We start from the raw sequence: 5583 nt of genomic DNA, 5'->3' as shown, positions 1-5583 counted from the left end.
GCGTCGGTCCCCGGTCCCGGCGCAGGGGCCGATTATATAGGTGGTATCGCAGACCTGCTCTACCACCTTGAATGGGCCCCGCCAGGAAGCCTGCAGCTTGTCAGTAGGGACGGGGCGTAAGACTAGTACTTTCTGGCCGACCTGAAAGCTGCGGTCCCTAGCTCCCTTATCATACCAGTGGCGCTGGCGTGTCTGGGCCGCCTGGAGGTTGTTGCGCACAGCTCGGGTCAATTCCTCCAGGCGGTTCCGAAACTCCAACACATAGGGTACGATAGGGGTGCCGTCAATGGTCGTCCCCCCCTCCCAGTGTTCCCTTATTAGGTCTAGGGGTCCCCTTACCCTCCTTCCGAACAACAGTTCGAAGGGAGAGAACCCAGTGGACTCTTGGGGCACCTCTCGGTAGGCGAACAGGAGATGGGGTAAGAACCGCTCCCAGTTCTTCTGAGTGGCTACGAACGTGCGGATCATTTGTTTTAAGGTCCCATTAAACCGTTCGCAGAGGCCATTGGACTGGGGGTGGTATGGGGAATTAAGGATAGGTCGGACCCCGCATACTTTCCAAAGCTGTTGCGTGACCTCGGCCGTGAATTGGGTACCCTGATCTGAAATGATCTCCCGGGGGATCCCCATACGGGTAAAGATACGCATGAGGGCGTCTACTATGGTCTCTGCGTGTACATTCGTTAGGGCTACTGCTTCGGGGTATCTAGTGGCATAATCTACCACGGTCAATATGTATTTCTTACCAGACGGGCTTTTTTGTCTCAGTGGTCCGATAATGTCTACCGCTACTCGGCTAAAGGGTTCTTCAATAATGGGCAGGGTGTGTAGTTTGGCCTTGTATCGGTCCCCCCGCTTTCCCACTCTCTGACAGGTATCGCAAGTATTACAGTATTGCTTAATATCCTGTGATATCCCTGGCCAGAAGAAGTTCTGTAGCAGCCGATGTTTGGTTCGGCTGATCCCTAGGTGTCCAGACAGGGGAATGTCGTGGGCGATTCGCATTAACTCTTGTCGATACTTTCGAGGCACAATTAACTGTTTAATGGGTACAGGAATTGACCCGGCTACTACCTTTTCTGCATACCGGTATAATAACCCCTTATCCCAAGCATATCTCTCCCCCTCTCTGCCAGTCTGGTCTTTATCTATTCTGTCCTTGTAAACCTGTAGGGACGGGTCCAGGGCGTCCTCGCTACCAAATTCTAATGGGGCAGCCCAGGGTAATACAGTGTGATCAGGGGGGTTTGTGCTTACCTGAGCCTCAGAGTCAAGGTGGGGTGCCGTGGTGCGAGCCTGTTGGCGGGTGACGACCGGGTAAGCTTCCTGTGGAGGAGGCCGGGTAACAAACGCGGAAGTTAGCTCCCCCAAATCGTTCCCCAAAATCACATCGGCAGGTAGGTCCTGCATCATCCCCACTTCAATTTGTCCTGCCCCCGCTCCCCAGTCCAAATGTAGTTTAGCAGTGGGTACCTTGTATATAGCTCCCCCTGCCACTCGAACTGCAATGCACTCCCCAGTGAGATGGTTCGGGGCCACTAAATGGTTCCGTACCAGAGTGATGGTGGCCCCAGAATCTCTTAACCCCTCCAGCCGCTTGCCCTCCACATGGACCACTTGTCGGTGGCCCTGGCGGTTGTCTGAGGCCGCCTGGACCGGGTTTACCTCATGGAGGGTGCCCAAGGGTTCTGCTATTTGGGTAGAGGTGAAAGGTTGAGCCCAGGGCCTGCCCTGATAGCAGTGTACCGCGGCTCGGGGGGTGGTTGGTGGTCGTTGAGGGGTCCAGGCTGGTCTGGCCCGGTTTTGGGGACAGTCTCGTTGCATGTGACCCAGCTGGTTACATGCATGGCACCGGACAGATGCCCGGTTGTTGTACCGGGGGGTTTGAGACTGGTAGGTCCCCCCTGGTCGGGGCGGATTTACTGGGGTAAGCTGGGGAACAGCTGGCGTAGATTGCACTCTACTGGATACATGCTGTTCCCGTCGGGAGTCCTGATGCTCATCTGCTAGTTGAGCGGCCTCATGCAGAGTACGGGGCTTACGTTCTCTTACCCAGATCTGTAACTGTGGAGACAAACGTCGGTAGAACTGCTCCAGCATCATCAATTGCTTGATCTCTTGGGCCGTGACGGCTTTGGCTGCCTCAAGCCACCCGTCAGCTGCCCGTTGTAGGCGGTGTGCAAATTCTGCATGTGAGTCTTTTTCTGATTTGGGTAATTCCCGGAACTGTGTTCGGTATGCTTCAGGTGTAAGGGCATACCGTGCGAGCAAGGTTTGTTTTACCTTTTGATAGTCCCTGATATCCTCTGCCGGCATAGCTCGGTAGGCATCTGCTGCGCGGCCGGATAGGTTACCCGCTAGCACTCGTACTTGTTCTTCAGTGCTAATGGCATGTAGCTGGCACAAAAGTTCAAAGTTCTGTAAATAGCCATCAATGTCCCCCTCGGTATCATTAAATGCTTTGAATACCTGGTACGGTATTTTAGCTTTCGCTGGCGGGGTGGGGGCCGCTGTTGCGCTTCCCTGCGCTGATCGCTGCATAAAGAGAGCCTGTACATCGTTGTACACCTGGTCTGCTTTCTGTGCTGCCATGGCTGGTGAGAATAGAGCCATCCTGGCCCTATATTCTCTGGTAAACTCAGTTTCTTCCCCCTCCCTTGGAGGTGCTGCAGCAGCTGCGGCTCTGTCTCCTTCCATGAGTTCTGCGATTAGGATAGCCTTTGTTTTGTTGCTTGCTATCCTCCCTCTCGCTTCCAGTAACTCTTTTAGCGTGTCCCGTTTCAAGAGGGTATAATCTGTTTCCATTCAGTCCTTTTTAATTCCTGCTGAATGCCTCTTGCTGTGTAGTACGATCCCGTCGCTTGCCACCAATTGTAGCGGAGTAGAGGTACGATCCAAGGTAGCTCCGCTGGTAGACAGGAACAGCAATCCAATACAGGTATCAAACGGGTAGCGTGGTTACAATCCCTTCCCTCCAAGAACTAGACGACACATAGCTTGGAGGTCAACTGTCAGCTTTATTCACACAATTTCTTTTATGGCTTTTTCCCATGCAAGGGAGGTAACTCAAAACAACCAATCGCCTCACAATCACCTCCCCTCCCTCTCCTCCCCTTAGATTAACAGGTAAATTAATTAGAGGGAACCGAGTTTTCCCCAGTTTCTGAATGACCCCTAAATACGGGGGGTACGGGGATACACGAGGGGTCCCCTGGTAGGTCTGCTCTGGGTGAGTAACATATTCAAATTTCACCCAGATCAGACCAGGGGTTCGGGAGTTACAGGTATTTAAAGATTTGACCGACTGCAGGGACACAGTAGCCGAAAACGGCTCCATAGATTCTGGCCCTGTAGTCGGTCTACTTCTCTGCCTAGAAAGTGCCGAATAGCTCAGCCATCCGACCCCAATCTTTGGTTCGGATGAATCCCCTAAACTGGGGAATGCAAACTACCGAACGGCGGGCCGTTCGGCAGTTTGGATCATACGATTTGGGGATCCTGGAGGTCTGAGCGGTGTCTGGGTAGTCGAGCGTCCGATTTTAGTTCCAGACGCTCGACGACCAAACACCGCTGTTCGGCAGTTAAGATGGCCGCCGCCACGTGGAGATTAGGCGAACGGCGGCCACCCACGGACCCAATAACGGTATGTACACACGGATTCTTCTTTAACATGCTGGTATAATATGCAAGATACATTGACAGGGACAAATAACATTGTAAATGCGGGTTTCTGGTGGCTGCTTCTGCCACATGACTATTCACACACACCATACTTTTCATTCATACACATTCGGTATTCCAGATGTTTTGGACGACACCTCCCATAATGCTGGCAAAGATGTAATTCACAGCATGTGGACTGCCTAAGGTTACCTACCTCTGATCACAGTACACAATGTTGAAGTCGCCGTGCAAACAGGAGAAACTTGTCACGTGTCAGATGGCACTTCAATAATCCACCCTGGACGCGAGCCTCAAACGTGGACTTCTTCATTCCTCTTTATGTACTTCGTGCCCCATAGGAGAACATGCTTGGCAGAGTTGTGACACACACAAAAATATAATGGTTAGAGTAAAATGGCATAACAGAAACAGTGCAAGCAGACTTGCGTGCCACATATTTACAGCAGACAGACACAAAGATTGTGAGAGACACACCGTATTAAATATAAGAATTGGGAGTACCATACATACACAATGCACAATGTCACGGAGATTACTGAATTCAGTGACAGACGGATTTGGTTGCAGATGTGGGGCAGTCCCTCTGGCTGGGGTGCAGTTTCTCATCCACCCCTGGTGAGTGACTAGATAGCTGGGCTTTCTTAGCAAAAAGATCTCTGAAACAAAATGTTTTGTAGTCAAACCAGGGCTGTACACATATAACGCACAGCCCCCACATCTAACGCACAGCCCCCACATCTAACGCACAGCCCCCTAATACACAGCACAGACCGCCCGCAATACTGCACATACCCCCCCAATACTGTCCAGACCCCCCAATACTGCACAGTCCCCCCAATACTGCACAGTCCCCCCATACTGCACAGACCCCCCCATACTGCACATACCCCCCCAATACTGTCCAGACCCCCCAATACTGCACAGTCCCCCCCATACTATAAGTTCCCCCTCCATACAGCACAGACCCCCCCAATACTGTCCAGACCCCCCCATACTGTCCAGACCCCCCATACTGTCCAGACCCCCCCATACTGCACAGTCCCCCCCCCATACTATAAGTTCCCCCTCCATACAGCACAGACCCCCCCAATACTGTCCAGACCCCCCCATACTGCACAGTCCCCCCCCCATACTATAAGTTCCCCCCTCCATACAGCACAGACCCCCCCATACTGTAAGTTCCCCCCCCCATACTGCACAGTCCCCCCCATACTATAAGTTCCCCCCCCTCCATACAGCACAGTCCCCCCCCATACTATAAGTTCCCCCCCTCCATACAGCACAGTCCCCCCCCATACTATAAGTTCCCCCCCTCCATACAGCACAGTCCCCCCCCATACTATAAGTTCCCCCCCCCATACTGCACAGTCCCCCCATACTATAAGTTCCCCCCCCATACAGCACAGTCCCCCCCATACTATAAGTTCCCCCCCCATACTGCACAGTCCCCCCCCATACTATAAGTTCCCCCCCCCATACAGCACAGTCCCCCCCCATACTATAAGTTCCCCCCCATACAGCACAGTCCCCCCCCCATACTATAAGTTCCCCCCCCCATACTGCACAGACCCCCCCATACTATAAGTTCCCCCCCCCATACTGCACAGTCCCCCCCATACTATAAGTTCCCCCCCCCATACTGCACAGTCCCCCCCATACTATAAGTTCCCCCCCCCATACTGCACAGTCCCCCCCATACTATAAGTTCCCCCCTCCATACAGCACAGACCCCCCCATACTGTCCAGACCCCCCCATACTATAAGTTCCCCCCCCCCATACTGCACAGTCCCCCCCATACTATAAGTTCCCCCCCTCCATACAGCACAGTCCCCCCCATACTATAAGTTCCCCCCCTCCATACAGCACAGTCCCCCCCATACTATAAGTTCCCCCCCTCC

This window comes from Pelobates fuscus, chromosome 8, assembly GCF_036172605.1.
Source record: "Pelobates fuscus isolate aPelFus1 chromosome 8, aPelFus1.pri, whole genome shotgun sequence".
Taxonomy (NCBI): domain Eukaryota; kingdom Metazoa; phylum Chordata; class Amphibia; order Anura; family Pelobatidae; genus Pelobates; species Pelobates fuscus.
Note: the sequence above shows the minus strand (reverse complement) of the source record.